This window comes from Triturus cristatus, chromosome 3_1, assembly GCF_964204655.1.
Source record: "Triturus cristatus chromosome 3_1, aTriCri1.1, whole genome shotgun sequence".
Taxonomy (NCBI): Eukaryota; Metazoa; Chordata; class Amphibia; order Caudata; family Salamandridae; genus Triturus; species Triturus cristatus.
The window spans coordinates 59565872-59585947 of NC_140583.1; positions in this window are offsets into that span (position 1 = coordinate 59565872).

The window sequence follows — 20076 nt, forward strand, 5'->3', positions numbered from 1 at the left end:
TGAACCGATGGAATTCCTTCTAAAACCACTGTCTGGACCAACTGGGCTACCCCACTGGTACTCCCAAGCTGTCCGCGGCCAAGACCAGGCCCTAGGCCACCCAGGTGCCACCGGTCCTTGCCTAACCACAGAGTGGGGGGTAGTAACCCCTGGCACATAGCGGCCATTCTCCACTCTTTCTGTCTGCAAGACAGGACTAGACTGCCACTGGTTCTCCAGCCTAGGTTCTACACCCTCAGGCGGACCAGGAGTCTCAGGGAAGGCTCTCCTCCCCCTACCTCTTCTCCTAGGGTTCCTCCTCCTGTGGCGAGGGGTACACCTAGAACGCCATTCCAACCCAGGGTTTAACCCCTTAGGTTGCACCGGGGTCAGAGGTGGGCTCTCCCACCCTCTGCACCCCCTTCCAGAGCCCTGCTCCCTACCAACTGGGGCAGTACCTCTGGAAGAAGAACCGGTCAGGACACTGGTTACAGTCGTCCTACCCTTCAGGTCAGGCTGATCCTGAACCTGGCCTCCCAACCTCTGGTCTAGAACCTTTGGTGGAATAATCGCCTGGCACTCCAGGACTTCTGGGGATTTACACTCCATCCCCCTGAGGCTAACAAATGACACATAAGTCGGGTGACTGTCTGTCTGGCGCGGATCTCCCGTCCCCTGACCACCTGACAGTGCGCAGAGATTCCCCAGAACAGAAGTGGTGTCACCATGGTCCCTACACGGGATCCTAGCCCAACTGGGTAGTCCCTGACCCACTGGCTCTTCCACTGGGAAACTCATCCCCCAATCACTCCTCACACTGGACTCCTGTACCCTCCCTACCGGAGCGGTACTGCCAGACTCTAGAACCACAGGAGCCCTGTTTACAGGCGCTCCAGGTCCTCTACTCACTAAGAGATCTTCCTCAAGTGGAGTAACAGGACAGCCTAGGTCCCCAACTTGGTGTTTCCTCATGAAACCATCCAAGTCCTGAGGCAGGGTTTCGTGCGTCTGGGGACCCTCGGTCACCCTCTCACTCCTGCTCCACTGAGCCAGGCAGTGAGCCCCTACACCCTCCTCGCTATCCTGGGACCTAGCTGGGCTACACTGAGCCTCTTCCGCCACGCTGGGCTGGAAGATACCTGAGCCACTACTTTTGGAGTCACTCCCTAATGACTCTAGAGAACCTCTAGCACTTTCCCAGCGCTCTGCTTCATCTGCAAGTTCCCAAGGACAAAAAGAGCCATACCTCAACAGGTGTTGGCGCAACCCTGGAGAACAACTAGTGAGCATCTGCTCTTTGGTAATCATATTGAGCGCTCCATCCAAATCCTGTTCCGGGTTAAACGCCAGCCACTCCACCAGGGCATCATGACAATCATTCACAAAAAATCCCCAAGACTGGTGAGACAGCTTCCTACTGCCCCTGAATTTCAACCTATACTCCTCCTCTTGGGAAACAGGTACCATACTCGGGGAACTGGGAGTGGGACTTCTCGCATGGGACTCTATATAACTGCCCCCACTGGACTCAACCCTCCCTGGGGAGCGCAGAAAATTTAAACTGCGCGCAGGGGATAGTCTACCCTCCAGAGCTACTTTGCCTCTGGTGGAGGCCCTCTCAGCCTCCTCTATCCTCTCCTGCGCCAAGACCCTCTCAGTCTCTAGCTGTTGCTTCTTGACCTCCAGCTGCGCCATAGCCTGGGCATGCTCTAACCTGAGCTTTTCTAACGCCAGCTGGTGCTCCCTTTCTTTCCTCCTATCTTCCCACTCCTCTGGGGACAGGGAAAGGGATGAGGCGCTGCCTCCTACGCTGGACCCAGCAAGGGACTCCCTACCTATGGGGTCTTCACTCTCTACTGGCATCCAGGTACTGTCATCTCCTTCCTCCTCTTCTGAATCTTCAGGGCTCCCCACAGACCCACCACCCGCCAGGTGTGAGGCCCGGGCCCTTTGTTCCTCACTGCGCTCAAGAACCCATTGACCCTCTTGCCCTAGGAACAGGTTGTCCCTAAGTTCGTACAGGGTGTCTGACTCTCTCACCCTTATACCTCTCTCTCTACAGGACCTTTCCAACTCCTGCCTACTGTACCCAAACAGATCACAGGGCTCAAAAGCAGGCTCCATTTTGGCAGACGTTCTGGTGAAAAGATTACACAGGGAACCTAGGGGTCTGAGCTTAACACAGGAGTACACAATTCAAAAAGGATTCAGAAAGCTCTCTATCCCAGAGAACTCACACTCACTTGCCTAGTGCCACACACCATTCACCCACACACAACCCTCCCCTCGGACTGGTAAGGCAGTTTCTACCACCCCTGATTCCTCAACCTGACCACAAGTGACACAGGTACCAACTCTGGGCGCAGGGCGGGGGACAAATGTACTTGACACTATTATGCTGCCACCACTGGATCCCACCCTTACTGGTGAATCCAGAAAGCACATTGCACTTAGGGGGATGATCTACCCTCCCGAGCTAGGGACACCTAACTCACAGTGCACAAGAAACACATTTCCAAAGAAATTACATTTAAAAGCAACCTTAGAACAATAATCCCTATACCATGTGATTATCTAAATGCAGAGTTTTGTGGTGCAGCCAGTTGCTGCTGCGGTACAGCGCAAACGCAAGTCCTAATCCCACCGCTGATCACCAATGTTAGAAATGGGATTTCTGGGTTGCTAGGGCTTGCGCCAAAGCCAGGCAGCAACCACCACTCTAGTCAGGGCTGGGGAGTTACACGCCAAAGATAACCCCTGCTCGCCCCCTTGGTAGCTTGGCACGAGCATTCAGGCTTATCCCGGAGGCGATGTGTAAAGCGGTTGCGCGCGCACCCAGCAACAACACCCAAGGCCCACCACAAAAGAAACTCCACACAAGGTATTATATAAAAATAGCCTTTGTATTACCAAAACACATTAGATAAAAACACACACTTTACAATGTGCCAACAGGCACGGGCAGAGTTTACAAGGGATTATATGTACAGGGCCACATGGACCACTGTCAGGAATTAGCACTTTGTAGAAATTAGCACTTAGAACATAGGAATAATACTTTAGAACATAGCACATACAATCACTGTAGCACTAAATAACACATGTAGCACACGACCAGTAACTACTGGTAACAGGTAAGTACCACCTACGCAACCCTAACCACCTTAGGAAAATATCGCGCAGGGAACCAGGACCTCACTAGCACCACCTGTACTAGGAGAAAACAACCACTTAAGTATCACAATACCTGTAGGGGTCTAAGCACATTACACATGATGCATCACAACACATTCAGAGGTGTAGGGAAGGAAAACACATGATGCATAAAATACATTAGCCACCACCTGTGGCAGTCCCTAGGCTAACTGGCCTTTCAGGGGGGGCTAGGACGCCCTATGTCCCAATGTCAGGGCAAGGCTGCGCAGGCTGCGCAAGCCAACGCGTGGAGAGGCACAACCTAAACGGTGCAGCTGCCCACTAAGTGCTGGGCAGCTGTAGAAAGGAACTTGGCACCGGCGTGCCTCTGGAGTCCCCTCTGGGCTCTGGTATGCAAATATGCTCTGGGGCAATGTGGGAGCCTCGTGGGCTCTAGAACAGGTGTGGGGGCAACGTTGGAGCGGCCTGCTGCCTTCCGGGGCCGCTCTTATCAGGAGGAAACTGCCCCCGTACATTGGAGCGCGCAGGGCGCTCTGACCAAGAAATGCGGGCCTCGTTGTAGCCTCTCGGGGCTCGGAAACACTCACGGCGCCGCGTGGGAGCCTCGTGGGCTTACCACCCAAAAGAAAATGCCCCTGGACGTTGAGAGCTGAGCGAGGCTCTCAGTAACAATGGGCCCGCGTTGGAGGCGGGGGCCGCTTGAAGAATCAGCCGGTCTGGGACCGGCACCCACAGTACCCGTGCGGAGTCCCCCAGCCCTTCCCCACTCACCGGGCTGTTCTCTGGGGACTCTGCTTCTCTGCCGGCAGCACTTCTCGGTCGCCGGAGCGCGGGGTGGGCTCCCGGCGGCTCCCTTCGTCAGCGCGACATTCTTCCTGGAGGCCCCGATCACGTGGGCCACACTCCCTCCCGCTGGACCAATCCCAGCGCGGCAGGGGGATGACGCGGCCGGGACTCCGGGCTGCGGTGGTGATTTGTCGGTCGCGGTGATGCGGGGTAGGCACCCGCTAGGGGGGTCAAAAGTGAAAGCGGCAAAGTCCATGGCGGGGTGGGCACCCGCTAGGGATCGCAACTTCCCAACAAAGCGGGGTAGACGCCGGGTGGGCACCGGCTCGTGCAAAACACCACAAATCGAGGTGGGCACTCGACACGGCGGCAATGTCCCTGGCAGGGTGGGCACCGGCCAGGGGACTTCAGGATTAGTCCAGAACGGGGCAAATGCCGGGTGGGCACCGGCTTTCAGAAGAAAAGCGCTCCGAGCGCTAAAGCAAAATAAAAGCGCTTCCACGCGCTTAGGGATGCCAATAAACACCAAGTCCAGCAAAGGTCTCCCCTGCACACAGCAAGGCAGGGGTGGGGGGCAAGGCTGGACCCAGAGCCAGCTCACTGGGCCTCCAGGCAGGGAGGTAGTCCAAGTGGCGGTCCTCTGGTCCAGCAGCAGCAGCAGCCCCCCTCAGGTAGGATCCTTGAAGAGAACAACTCTGTGGGGACGCAGCCCCATTTTTATACACCTTTTCCCTTTGTTCTGGGTTCAGGGTGAGGGGGAAAACCAGTTGCAACTGGTTGGGGAGCACCCTTGATGTGCTCAGCCCCTCACTCTATTCACTGGCAGGGCTAGGGTCATCAGTCGCACCACAGGGGGCGGAGCCAGCATTGTGTAGGGAAAGCCCTGCCCTATTCAGGTCCACGGTGCACTCCTCCTCAGCCATCAGCATGCTAATCTCACACTCACCACTGGGCCAGACCCACCCAGACTCCTGGAGCCAGGCTCACCAGCTAGCTCCAGCCAATCACACGCCAGACACATTTTACACTAATATGCCAACTCCTAGAAGTGGCACTTCCGCACATGACATAATCACGCATTATACATCATTGCGAAGCATTCGATCACACGAGTCCGCACATACCAAACTCGAACTTGCACACCCCACGCATCAGGAACTACCAGGGACACATACATTCCCCATGCATTCCTATGGGAGGGCAGGCCTATCTCACCACATGCACTCAGAGTGCGCACACACTTTACTCTGGGACACAGGGAAAGTGCGCAGAAACCAAAAATCACTACCACCAGGTCACCAATAAAAGCAAAAAGTTCAGGGGTGAACCTGCCAGAAGGGTCAAGTCCAACACTGACCAATCTAGGAACACAAATTCTACGGCATCTGACTATTCAAGTCACAGTGATCCTATCCCCACATCAAAGGCACATAATATCCAAGCTTATTGACTCAGGAGTCACAGGCAATTTCATTGATCTTACCCTAGATGTTAAGCCCGGGCTCACAAAAGTTCCCAAAGAAAAACCTGAGCCTTTGCAAGCAGTAGATGGTTCAGAGTTGCCTTCTGGACTAATTTGTTTTCAGACAGAGGCTCTAACCTTAGTGTGATAATGGGCATACTGAATGACCTGTCTTTGATCTACTATTCCCACCTTTGGAGTAATTTTGGGAGCACCTTGACTAGAACAAATAATCCAAAGATCATTTGGGTACTCAGCACTGTAACATTGGACTCACCATTCTGCACTACTACCTCCTACCAAGAGTCTCCAGAGGTGGGAATACCTCTGCATTGCACCTTGTTCCAAGGAACTGGAAACATTAAACTAGCCAAAGAATACCAGGACTTTTAGAATGTTTTTACCCTTGAAGGCCACCCAACTGCCCCCACACAGAGCCATTGATTGCCACATAGATCTCCTACCGGGAGCAACGCTGCCCTGCAGTAGAGTTAATGTATTGACAGAATCTGAAACTTAATATCTACGCAAATATCTGGATGAAGTACTAAAAATAGATTTTATACACAGCTCAACATTGCCTGTGCTTTACCCACACTTTTTTTTACCCAAGAAGAATAGGGAGTTGAGAGCTTGTGTGGATTATAGGGCGGTCAATGGGATGACTATTAAGAACTGCTATCCTCTCTCGTTAATTCCGATACTACTTGATCAGGTCAGAAATTCCACCATTTACACAAAACTAGATTTACGGGGAGCTTACCACTTAATCCGTGTACAAGAAGGCAACGAATGGAAAACTGTCTTTAGGACTAAGTTTGGGCTATTTGAGTGTACTGTTATGCCCTTCGGGCTATGTAATGCTCGGCAGAATTTCAATATTTCATTAACAAGGTTTTGAGGTAGTTTTGGGATATTTGTGCAATCATGTACATAGGCAACATTCTGATTTACTCAAACTCAGAACAAGAACAGCATGTACGCGTCCACTTGCAGCACCTTAGGGAAAATGCTTTCTTTGCTAAATTAGACAAATGTTCCTTCCATGTACAGTCTGTAGAGTTTCTGGGGTATCAGTTATCACTGAAAGGCATCACTATGGATCCCAAACAGGTAGAAGTCATTACCAATTGGCCAACTCCAACAAATGTCAAGGAAATTCAACGGATGCTTAGCTTTTCCAATTTATATCATCGTTACATCCCACACTTTTCAGAGATAGTGGTGCCCATAACACAGCTGCTAAAAAGGGGGCAATCATTTGCGTGGTCTTCATGACCCAATCAGGCATTGCAACTTTTAAAATCTAAATTCACCACTGTACCCATTCTTCAGCATCCCAATCCTGCCCAGCCCTATTCATCAAAGGCAATGCTTCGCAGGTAGCCGTAGGAGGAATTTTATCTCAAAAGAACCTGAGGACTGGCCACATTCATCCAAAAGCCTTCTATTTAAAAAAAAAAAAACTCCTACCAGCAGAGTAACACTATACTGTGAATGGAAGAGAACTTCTGGCCATCAAACTGGTGTTCACTGAATGGAGGCATTACCTACATGGGGCTAAACATAGAGGCACAATATTTTCAGATCATAAAAATGTACAATTCTTTAGCTCCGTGATGGCTGCATTTTTTTAGTGGGCTCGATTTCATCATCACCTATCGCCCATGGACCAAGTAGTTATTGTCTGATGTTATTCTAGACTGGGGTACGCTCACTCTTCCCATTCCACAAAAAGACTCCCCTAATTTCATTCCACTGGAAAAGATAGTTGCAGTCATGGAGGGTGACACCTTTATAGCGACCTTACATGAAGAATATAAAAAAATGAAAGGCTGAAGAATTGATCTAAACACCTAACCATACTATCACAGACAAGCTGTTCCTCCACGCACAGAAACTGTACCTCCCTTCTATAGAATTAAGACGTCAGGTAATTCATTGCAATCATGACACAGCATTAGCAGGGCACCCAGGTATCACGGAAACCCTAAAGAATTGTCAAAAACCTTTCTGCTGGAACAACATGTGGAAGGCTATAGAAGAATACATATCTGGTTGCCCAACTTGTGCACGAAACAAGAAAATTCACACTGTGCCTACTGTTCAAGAGGAGACCCCACGCCCCCTTCCCAAATTCCACATCAAGCCTCAGAGGATGGGATCCCTGGGGCCATAAAATGGCTTGGGGAGGGGAGCCCTCACCCCCACCTCTTAATTAATAATGTAATTTCCCACAGGCCACGGAGTATGGGGTCCCTGGGGTCATTTACTCACTCGGGAGGGGTCACCTCTACTTGGATAGCATGTCCGCTCACCACCTTGGCCATGGCCTACACTCATGGCTTCATATGTAAAGGGCTGCCGTCTTTTTTAAAAATGGTACATTGATCTGTGGTACTAACAAAGATCTGTGGTACTACCAAAGATCCACTGTATTGTTTAAAAAAAATGTTTTTTGGCCCCTGAGTCCTGGAATTCTAAAATGGTTGCTGAAACATGTTTGTTGATATTGATGGCAGGCAATTAGAGCTAATCTTTTGATCTGTCGGGTCCACGTATCTTCCATGTCCTGAAAAATACATACATTTGAAACCTTAGTTTCTCAAAAACTACTGTATAAGATATACTAAACCCTAAAATAAAACACTTTCTGGGTAAAGATCCAGCTATCTGCCAAATTAGACATAATTCTGTTTAGCTGTTCTTTCTATATCACTGCTTTCTGTTGGAAATTTGCATGGGGAAATTGCTTTTTGGGACCCCCTTCTTCTCGGCCCAGCTTGACGGATCACCCCAAAACTATCTAGGAAGGACCTGAGGTGGATGAGATTTTTTGTATTGTTTCGTGAAGGTTTGTCAAATGGGGCCAAAGGTATTAGCTAACCAAAAAAATCAATTTCTTATGGGAGCGTGGTCCTAATTACAACTAGTGAGTAATGAATATGTGTGTGTGTGTATATGTATATGTATAAAAAGGAAACTACCTGTGTTGTTAAGCCCAGCATTGAAAACTACCTAAAAATGGCCTGCATGGTAGTTACCTAGGTGGTAAAGACTGCGTGGTAAAAGGGCTGTGTGGTAGCAGACACCTGGTAAAGGTTATGTATCATGGGGAGGTTGGACCTGTCTGAACAGACCTTCCTCCAGTCTGGTCACAAGACCAGGATGTTGTTGCAGAGTCTAAACGCAAACATGGAAAAGGGCTGTTGCATTTTCTTTTTCTTTTTTACACTTTTTTGTCTCCAGTCTGATGGTGTCTTGGCTGTGGGTGTGAATAGAGCACCTAAGATTGTAAGTGTGGGAACTTTTTCTTGAGTCCTCGGACTATCAGGGGTTTCTGGGCTCAGACTGAATCAATCCCCGTCATTTACTACAGGTGTCCGGGGGATTAACTTTACTGGTAGACCTAAAACTAAGCAGTAAGCACACTCATTTGACCCTTGACCCTCAGGGATGCGTAGTTGAGCAGTACATATCTAACTCATGGAGGTGGTGTATGCAAGTCCCGGGCGAATTTTTATTACGTCTGGTTAATTCATATAATTTCAGGAGTTTTGCAGACTTTTTCTGTTATGAGAGCCCAGATTATACTATTACTCAGGAAGTTGACCCTCAGGAAGTTGGACCTAAAATAAGTAAAGCAGTTAATACACAAAAGTAAAACAAGCACTTGTACAGACAGTAGATTTAGGGCCGCATTAATGGGATTTTGGCATCAGGCAGCACAGCAAAGCGCTGTGCTGCCCTACACCAAAGTGAAAGGGCAGGACTGCAGTGTATTTATGAAATACTGTGCATTCATGTCCTTTCTCCCTGCGTGGGCGCAGTTTTGGCAGCCTAGCGCCAATGTAGGCACCTTTGCACCATGGTGCAAGGGTGCATCCGTTGCATGCAGGATTGTTTTTGTGCAGGAAGGGGCAACTTCCTGCACAAAAACAATCCTGAGAGGTATTTTCCTCTTTCTATGTGTGGGCAGCACACAGAGGAAGAGGGAAAACAAGAAGAAATAAACATATTTCTCCTCATTATGCCTCACCTCAGAAGGTGTACGGATTTGGCGCTTCCCCAGATTTACATGATTTTGGAAATCTAGGGCAGCATCAAATTCAATGGGTGTTGCATGGGAAAACCCACTGCAACTCCCATGAAACACCTCCTGGGAGCAGGCAACGTGCGATTTGAGCTTTGTTGCCTGATTTTGGAGGCTACTCAAAGCCACACAAATTAGCTTTGCGTGACTTCATAAATCTGATACAGAGCCCTCTGTAATACCTGTACCACTGTATCTGGTGAAAAGGTGACCCAGGCCTCTCCGAAAATAAGCCCCTTACTGTTGACTGCCAACCAATTAGTTTTGCAAATGCTTTTTTATTTGGGAATGATTTTTGTAAAACATATAAAAACATTTTTGTTTCAGCAGTCTTGTCCATTTTTTGTTTTGTCAAAAATTACTTTTTGGGCTAATTGTGAATATTCAGCATTCTTGTCCATTTTTTGTTTTGTCAAAAAGAACTTTTTGGGCTAATAGTAAATATTGTGCAAGAGAAGGCTGCATTGCTCACAGGAACGTTACCCAATGACTGAAGAGGGCGGGCCCATTGCCTTACGTATGGTGTAGTATGCCGATGACGAAAAATTTGAATGGCTTAGCAACAGAACAATGGATGAAGAGGGCAGGATGAAAGTCCCTATCAGTAAGTGTATTATTTGTATAATTTTACTAAAATCAAGAGGGCTAACACAGGACCTAACATAATAAATGTGCTGGAGAGCTGTTTTATAAACAAACATTGGCAAAACCAATATACCTGGCATTGTCTACCAGCCTTTTGGCTTTGTCAATGCATGTTTTGTTTTACCATGTTTTTTGTAAAACCGCTTTTGGTGAAGTGGCTGCTCTCCTGTCATTATGAAAAAAATAAAACATTGTTTAAAAGCAAAACATTTTTGGGTATGTATGTGTATGGCTTTTCTACAGCCACACCTAGCCAAAGGGCAGCGGGCGCTGTACATGGTCAAACACAAGCATAAAATGACCAGGCGACAGGAGAGGAAGTTTGTACTGGATTGTGATGTAGTGTTCTTTAAAGAGGCGGGTCTTCAACTCTCTCCTAAATTGGAGCAACATTAGGGATGTCCTGATGGACAGGGGGATGTTGTCAAGAAGCATCGTTTTCATAATAGTTCCTGGCACTGAAGGGAACTACTTTGTGTGTGGATGTGCACCTTGTCAAAGGACAAAGTGTGTCACTCACAGTGTAGTTAGCCAATGGCTGAAGTGGGCTGACCCAGTGCATCATGCTGTCTGCGATACTGGGAGAAGAAACATGTGAATGAGACAACAGACCCATGTCCCTATAGAAAAGCTTTTTTATGTAAAACGTAGAGGTATTTGCTAATGCCAGATCTAAAAAACATGTCTTTGTAGTTGCAGACCACCAGCAATTCTAACATTCTTTCTTACCTGCTCAGGCGCACATTTGATCGTGAAGGATCATGGGCATTTTTCTTTTGCAAAATGCTGAAAAACTGGTTAATGAGTCGTGTTTTGGAAACACTCTCTCTGGGGCTCGGGCTGGTTGGTGCAGTATTTCTGTCTGTTTGTGTTACCTGAGCAACCTTGCAGGAGGAATCCTGGGGGATGTGCTGGTGTTTCGCCAACAAGGCCGTGCAAACAAACGTGCAAACAAAGTGCTACAGTTTTATCGTGTTCTCAAAAATAAAGGAGCTCTACAGAGTCAGGCCAGGAGCAGTGGAGGTTGGTAACCTCCACTCTTCAGGCCTCTAAACCAAGCAGCTGGATAGAGGCAGGCCAGGAGCAGTGGAGGCTGGTAACCTCCACCCTTCAGGCCTCTAAACCAAGCAGCTGGATAGAGGCAGGCCAGGAGCAATGGAGGCTGGTACCCTCCACCCTTCAGGCCTCTAAGCCAAGCAGCTGGATAGAGGCAGGCCAGGAGCAGTGGAAGCTGGTACCCTCCACCCTTCAGGCCTTTAAACCAAGCAGCTGGATAGAGGCAGGCCAGGAGCAATGGAGGCTGGTAACCTGTACCCTTCAGGCCTCTAACCCAAGCAGCTGGACAGAAGCAGGCAAGGAGCAGTGGAGGTTGGCAACCCCCACCACTTCAGGCCTCTAAACCAAGCAGCTGGATAGCAGCAAGCCAGGAGCAGTGGAGGCTGGCAACCTCCACCCCTACGTGCCTCTAATCCAAGCAGCAGGATAGGGGCAGGCCTAGAGTGTGGAGGTTGGCAACCTCCACTGCTACCAGCCTCTAAACCATGGGTACTCACTAAGGTTTTCCCAGGGGCCAAAAGGTTTGTCTGTGATGACCGAGGACCACATTGATGTCAGTAGGGTGGCGGTCAGGCGAATGATGCTGGGTGGGCGTTGCTAGTATGGTGGGTGTAGGGGAAGGGAAGCATATACAACCAGTAGCAAAATTGTACAATGTGAAACCAGAAAGCCTGGGATTAATTTCGGCTTCCCCACTTTACCAAACTGTATGATCCTAGGCAATTGTTTAATTTCACTTTCCCTCCTTCTTCTTCATTATCATATACGAAAGGACAAAAAGAACGTTGAAATACATGCCTTCTGGATGTGCATTGTACAAAACCTTCTCCTGTATTTGATTTATTAAACTATAATGTTTTTCGTGTATATAAGAATCCAGCCCAAAGAGTGCCCTTAACAACTGACTTGCTTCTTTGTTCAATATTGACATTATTGTCTGGATTGGGGGAAGAATGAGTGTTTGTTAAATTCATATTTGAAAACTATTGCTTTAAAAAAAAAATATGCAATGCACTGATATAATGTGATGTACTAAGTTGAAACAGTTCTTCATGTTAATGAAATACACTTTTTGAATTTTGAAGAGACCTTATTACATTTTTACACTTTTGCTGTAAGACGAAATAAAAGTGTTTTAAAGTTAGGCGGTGCAGGATAATCTGGTTACTTCCTTTCTTTAACTTTAATTAACCTCTAAATAAAGTCTTACCGGTTTATTTCACTTATTTCTCAATGTCTCTGCTGAGTTGAGAAAAGAGCAGCCCAGTGCTGCTGTTGCCCAGGGTGCCTATGTAAAGGTCAGGAGGGATGGCCCCCGGCCATACTTTGAGTATCACTGCTCTAAACAAAGCAGCTGGATAGGGGCAGGGGAGGAGCAGTGAAGGCTGGCAACCTCACCCTTCAGGCCTCTAAACCATGCAGCTGGATAGAGGCAGGCCAGGAGCAGTGGAGGCTGGCAACCCCCACCGCTTCAGGCCTCGAAACCAAGCAACTGGCTAGAGGCAGGCCAGGAGCGTGGAAGCTGGCAACCTCCACCGCTTCAGGCTTCAAAATGAAGGAGCTGGGCAGAGGCAGACCAGGAGCAGTGGAGGCTGGCAACATCCACCCTTCAGGCCTCTAAACCAAGCAACTGGCTAGAGGCAGGCCAGGAGCATTGAGGCTGGCAACCTCCAACCCTTCAGGCCTCGAAACCAAGCAGCTGGATAAAGGCAAGCCAAGAGTGGTGGAGGTAACAGCCTCCACCCTTCAGGCCTCAAAATGAAGTAACTAGATACAGGTAGACCAGGAGCGTGGAGGCTGACAGTCTCCACCGCATCAGGCCTCTAAACCAAACAGCTGAATAGAGGCAGGCCAGGAGCATGGAGGCTGCCAGCCTCCAACGCTTCAGGCCTCTAAACCAAGCAGCTGGATAGGAGCAGGCCAGGAGCTTGAAGGCTGGCAGCCTCCACCGCTTCAGGCCGCTAAGCCAAGCAGCTGGATAGGAGCAGGCCCGAAACAGGAGAGGATGGGAACCAGGGCCGTTCTTTTGCATGTGCGAGCTGGGAGCACGCCCAGGGCGCAGACCTTTAGAGGGGTGGAGGAGCTGCCTTCAGTTTCCTTCTTCCAAAGTATTTTCCCACGCTGGGGGAGGGCGGGCGGCTTCTCTCGGTGGGGCCCGGGCTGCCTTGGCCGGGTCCTGCTGAGGTTGGCGCAGTAGGGGTTCTCTTTTCACGTCTTGCGCCCATGCCGGTTGCGGGGCTCTGGTCCGGGTGGTCCGGGGGGCCATGGACCTCGTGTGCAGAGGCGGGGGATCCGTCGCGTTTGCGACCTCGCTCTCCTTTGCACCAGCGGCGTGCGGTTGGTTCAGCCCACGTTCCCTCGGTTCTTGCTGAGCCCCCCTTGTGTGCTGGGGGAACGTATCGCCACTGTGTTTCCACGCCATGTTCAGGGGAGAACTGTTCCTATTAATTACTTGTCTCCTGTACCTTATCTCGTGGGTCCGGCCTCTGATGGGGCTGTGGGAGGGGTTTCCCTGCTGCCGGCCGCACTCCGGTCTCGGTGCGCAGTCACCCGTGAGCGGGGCGGGGGTGTTTTCCCTGCCAAGCGCCCACCCGCTCTTCCAGCACGGCGGCTCGTGGGCTCCCTTCGCGTGCTTGCAGGGATGTTATTAGTGCCCGCCCCTGCCGCGGATGGTCTCCCCCTCCCTCCTCGCCGTGCTAGCCCGCCCAGCACGCCTCCTGCTGGCAGCGTGATTGTGGGTGATTCCTCTGCCGCTTGCTCACCTGTTCGGGCCGTTTCGCGATTTCGGGGATTAGTGATATCGGTCTAAGTCTTTTAAATCCTGTGTCTCTTTATTTTGCAGCTTTGCATAGTTTTATGGTGAGTGGGGATATGGATTTAGACATAATTTAGGTTTTCTGTGTCTCAGTATCCCAATTGGCTTTTCTCGCATTGTGTGAAAGGCTAGATTTACATAACTCAACCACAAGGCCTGTAATCTTTGCCTACTGCCCTAGCATTGCATGCTGGGAATGGAAAGCCCACTTTAAGACAGTACTCCAATGACAATGCGAATCAAGATGGCGGCAGGGTTGGGGCATCTGGGACCCCGTTCCACGCGGAGTAATCCGTAGTTGTATTGATGGGGGGGCAGGGTTTCTGATATATGTTTTATGTCCCTATGCAGGAACCGCGCCGATCGCCGCCCAACTCACCTGGGGGGCCACCAGAGGCATTGATAGGTGCTGGGGTCTGGGGCAACTCAGCTCAGGATGGAGGCTAACTCTTGTTTTATATTTTTCAGAGTTAAGCGAACAAGTATTCAAACTGCAATAGGAGAGGAGCTGACGGTGAACAGGATCAGGTACAGGCAGGTGGTGCTTCAGGGGAGGGTTTTTGTCAGACACGGAAGGAGAGGGGTTTGCGGGGTGATTAGTGACCAGCAAGGAAGGTCTCTAGTCGCAACGGGGGGCTATGCTAGCTTGTCTTTCATCTCGCACTCAGAATTATCTCCGTGTTCAGTCCTGGAACGCACATAATCATATCTGACATCTTCTCTGAGTAAGTGGTTACGGGTAGTGGGGATGGGGCACAGCATCTAACGGCATGAGGCCTGGCCAAACCAGGGTGTGGTATTGTGCTGTCTGACACTATCTTTATCTCTGTAGATTGAGGGACGCAGGATCCGACGATCCGACATGGATAGCCAGTGCTCACCACCCCTTTTCACGCAGATGCCGCAGGTGGACAATTCGTTGCCGGACGCCACGCAGAAAGCGCAGTGGGCAGCATTTATACAGATGGTCAAGGGGAAGGGCCTGTCCTGGGCCACGGGGATCTTGAAGGCCATCGAATCGGAGGACTCTGGCGTCGTCTGCGAGCTGCCCCCTCCTGAGCTTGACCTTTACACTGAGGCCGGGCCATCGAGAGCAGCAAAACGGGTCCGCAAGCCCACGTCAAAGGACTTCCCGGCAGACCCGCTGCCAGCAAAATCCAGGGCACTGCACGCGCAGAAGGAGGCAGGGCCCCAGCAGGCCACCCCTCAGCCCTTGGGGCCAGCGACCCCGCAAGACATTCAGGCCGCATCTATGTACGCTACGCGGGAAGACCTTGGTAAGCTCACAGACACGCTCAAGAACTTCATGGCAGAGCTAAGAGGGGGACAGGTGAGCCCCTGCCCCCCACCTTTGGGCAGCAGCATTCCCACGGGAGAGGGAGGGGCGCGGGCAGCTGCAAGGGTGTGGGTTAGCCAGGCAGATGTTCAGCAAACCCTGCAAGAGGCGCCTGCCCCCGCCACCCAGGGGGGGTCATCAGGGGTGGCGGCCATGCCAGCGCCAAGCAAGCCTCTGGAGGGAGCTGGGGAGGTGTCCCTTTCCGTGACCCTCGCCATCCTTCCGGCACCTCCTAACTGTCAGGAGGCGGCAGTCTCAACGGGCGCTGCACCAGTTAGTTCCTCACCATCCGCCAGTGTGCTTGTTAGCATCCCTGCAAGCAGTAGTCAAGCCGTGCTAGGAACGCCATCTCCTCTGGCCATCACACCACCGATTGGGGTTCCCCCTGTCGCAGCAGCACCTTTGCTGTCCGGTCACTGCTCCTTGGCCTGGCAGGTCCCCTTAGCGGCCAAGGAGGTTATCTGGAGGCGAGAGCTGATAGATATCTTCTCTCTGCTCTTGTTGGGTCAGGATGGGGTAGATGCCAGAAAAGCGGGGGTGAAGGAGGATGACAAGAAGGTTAAGTACCAGCCGTGGCCAGAGAAGACTATAGAAAACTGGCTAGATGTGTTTGCCATTCTGTCTGCAGTCATCCTGGAAAACATCCTGAGCAGGGTCAGGGGCTCTTGCAATACGGTGCGTTAATTCGCAATGAGGCGATGAAGTGGAGGGGGACAGGGCTGGGTGATATATGACAGGGAGTTTAGGAAAAGGATGTCCTTGTGTCCTGAGATGCGTTGGGACCAGAAGGAAGTACAGCTATGGCTAGATCACATGGGATCACGCATGCTGCAAGGCACAGGGGCACAGGCTAAAAGTCAGGTGAACAAGCAGTAGTACCTCTCACACTGAGTCACGGGCGACAAACAGGGGGGGAGCAGGGGGAGAGGGTGCAATAGAGGGGGTTTCAGAAGGTCGCCCCCAGGGACCTGCCGTTTGTTCAACACAGGGTCTTGCACTTGGGGTAAAACATGTACATTTTTGCACGCATGCTACAAATGTGGGGGCCCCCACCCAGCGGTTTCTTGCCACTCTCAGCAAGGGGGCACCACCAAAGGTAAGCAGGACACTGGAAGTTAGAGGGGGCATTCTGGGTCCTTCCACCACCCCCTCCCCACCCCTGAGGTAGCAAGTTCTTGGTCCACTTAGATTATGCTACCCAATCCCCTCTCACTTCCCACCGGATGCCAGCCCCGGGTAGATGGGGGCACTATTAAGGGCCCTTCGCCAGTCAGTTTGTCAAACCTTTTACCTCTCCTCAGACAGTACCCGCTCACACAGGACAGTCAGATGCTACTAACAGAATTTTGCGAGGGTTTCAAAATTCCTTTTGTGGGACCCGAAGGGGCCAGGGAGGCAGATAACCTCAGGTCAGCCAAGGAACAGCCAGAAGTTGTTTGGGCCAAAGTAGAGAAAGAGAAGACACTTGGGAGAGTGGCGGGCCCTTTCCTGCGACCGCCCCTAGATAATTTTGTGGTTTCTCCTCTGGGGGTGGTGCCCAAGAAGGAGCCTGGGGCCTTCCGCTTAATCCACCACCTCTCTTACCCGGAAGGGGGCTCGGTCAACCATGGGCTGGAGGAAGGTGCTTGTTCTGTCACGTATTGTACACTGGACGTGGCTTTGGACCTAGTCAGGAGGGCGGGCAAGGGCACCTGGTTAGCCAAAGCGGACATTGAATCGGTATTTTAGCTTACTACCAGTGCATCCAAGCAGCCAACACCTGCTAGGCTTCATGCTAGAAGGCAGTTACTTTTACGACCGGTGCATGCCCATGGGTTGCGCAGTCTCCTGTGCTTAATTCGAGGCATTCACTAGCTTCCTTCATTGGGCTCTTCAGACAGGCTATGGGGTCGTAGGGGAAACACACTACCTGGACGATTTTCTATTCATTGGGAGAGATGGGTCTCAGGACTGCAGCAATGCCCTTAGGGATTTGGAGAGGCTGGCAAGTCATCTGGGGGTCCCTCTTGCGCCAGGGAAGACGGAAGGTCCGGCACAAGTGTTAACTTTTTTAGGGATCGAACTTGACACCTTAGCAGGGGAATCCAGGCTCCCAGCAGACAAGGTCCAGGACCTTGCACGACATATCCAGGCAGCCATAGGTCAGGAGAAGGTCACTCTGGGCTTCTTGCAGAGCCTTTTGGGTAAGCTCAACTTCGCCGCCAGGATAATACCAGCGGGGAGGGTTTTTGCACGTAGGATGGCAAGGGCAACGGCGAAGGTCAAAAGGAAGTATCACCTAGTCAGGCTAAGCAAGGGGATGAAGGAAGACCTGAGCATGTGGGCGAGCTTCTTGGAAACCTTTAATGGCGCAGTCTTATGGAGGGCACCTTGGGGAGTGGACTCCGGAACTCGCCTTGTTCACGGATGTGTCTGGCAAGGAGGGCTTTGGGGTCATCCTGGACACAGAGTGGTGCACGCAGAGATGGCCCAATGTGTGGCGCAGGAAGAAGATCACGGCCAACATTACGGTATTGGAATTGTTCCCAATAGTGGTGGCCTTCCACCTACGGCCCTCTGTTCTGTCGGCACGTAGGGTCCTTTTCTGGTCCGACAACCTGGCGGTGGTACAGGCCATAAATTCACAGTCTGCGTCCTGCCCGCTTGTCTTGTGTTTACTGAGGGAGCTGGTGAGGGTGTGCCTAGTTAACAACATTGAGAGTAGGGTGCAACATATCCAGGGGGTGCAGAACACAGCGGCTGATGCTCTCTCTCGTTTTCAGTGGCACAGGTTCCGGGAGACGTGGCCGAGAGCGAGGGAGGAGATGACCCCTTTTCCAGCACACCTATGGTTTCTACTGAATCTGTAAGGTGCTTGAGGGGGATGGGCGAGCTGTCCTTAGCAGCTAGGACTGTCAAGCGGTACAGGGCGTGTGTGGAAAAATTCTGTACTGTAACCGGCGCATGGGAAGAAGGGAGGTCATCCCTGGAGAGCAGGACTCAGGACTTCATTTTGTGTGCCAAGGACTAGGGGAAGAGCCAACCGTGGATTGGGGGACACCTTTCGGCGATCAGCCACCAGGCTAGATTAAGGGGGCAGGAAGATCCCACTAAGTCTTTCTTGATCCGGGCGGCGCTCAAAGGTTGGGCCAGGAGTGAGCCACGAGCACCTGACAACAGGTAAGCCATAGATTTCGAAACGCTACAAGGAATGCTGGATTGGGTGGGCAGAGCGACCCACTCTGCTCGACAACCTTTAGCCTGGCCTTCTTCGGGGCATTTAGAATGGGGGAACTGGTAGCTAGGTCAAGACAGGACACGTCGGGGGTGGCGTTGAACAAGCAGGATGCTGTGTTGGCAGGGGGCGCCTCACCGTAAGGCTACGTAGATCTAAAACGGACCAGGCGGGGGAAGGGAGGGTGATCGTGCTGAACAAACTAGAGATCTCCAAATATTGTCCAGTGCGCCTAGTCTCGTCTTAGCTGGCGCTGCGCCCCGCGACAGAAGGCTACCTGCTAATGCACACTGACAGTACACCCTTGACCAAGTATCAGGTACAGCGTATAATGGAGGTGTGTTTAGAGCTGTCAGGCAAAAAGATCCAGGGCACACGGTTTTGCAGCCACTCTTTCCAAATAGGGGCAGCGACCACGGCTTTCCTGGCAGGCTTGCCGGTGGAACGCATCAAACTGGTGGGGCGTTGGGAGTCCAACTGTTATAAAAAATACATACGACCATAAGGGGCCCCAAGCAAACACAGATCTAAGGAGAAAGGTAGTTGCGTAAAATAGGGTTGCGACAGATGTCGGTGTATTACTTTTGGTGTAATTGTGTGCAAGTGTAAATTGTGGTTGCTGTGTTATGTTTAATAAATCGATTTTCAAACTTCTACATCTTCATTTGCCAGGAAAGACGGTCTGGGTGATGGGCCATTCTGGAGTCCAGACGGTATCTCAGTGGTCGGATAGCAGAAAATGGAGGCACAGGTTCACAGCCACGAGGATATTGTGGCTTGGGACACCAGACATGCGATGGTATAGCCTGATGAAGAGAGTCCTACAGAGACTGGGGGGGGGGGGTGACTCACCGCCCGATGTATTAGTAATACACCTAGGAGGGAATGATCTGGTTCGCCTGGGGAGAAGGGACCTGCTTCATGAGATGAGGGCCATCATGTGCGAGTTGAGCAACAAGCTGGGGACCTGTGAACTATGGTGGTCTGAAATTACACCTAGGCAGGTATGGCTGGGCGCGTGTTCCGGGGAAGCCACGGAGACCTCGCGCGGAAGGGTGAACAGCGCAATGCGGAATTTCACGGAGCAAAGGAGTTTTGGGTTTATCCGGCTTGGGTTTGCTACACGCTAAGTGCACGGGGTGCTTCGAGGCTGATGGGATACACCTGTCCAAAGTTGGTATGGACTTATTCTTGCTGGATCTGGGGGAGGCCTTGGAAACAGCAAGGTGTAAGTGAGTAGGGCTATATGGTGGGGGGCCCTGAGGTGGCGGGGGCCACACCAAGGCTGTGGCGGAGTTACAGGGCGATCCAAAGGCTGTAAGGTACAAAAGGGTACCCTCTACAGGAGCACAGTAAGGGTGCTAAAGCCAATTATCCCCAGTGAGGTCCTCGCGTGGGATCCTGGAGGAGCGACGGCAGCCCGTTAGTCCTACGGGCGGTTGAGGACCTGAGAAACTGGGGTTGCCTGCAACGCTCCGCCCCTCTTAGCTGGGAGGGGCGTAAGTAAGGGGTGGACTGGCGGTCTCCGGGAGGG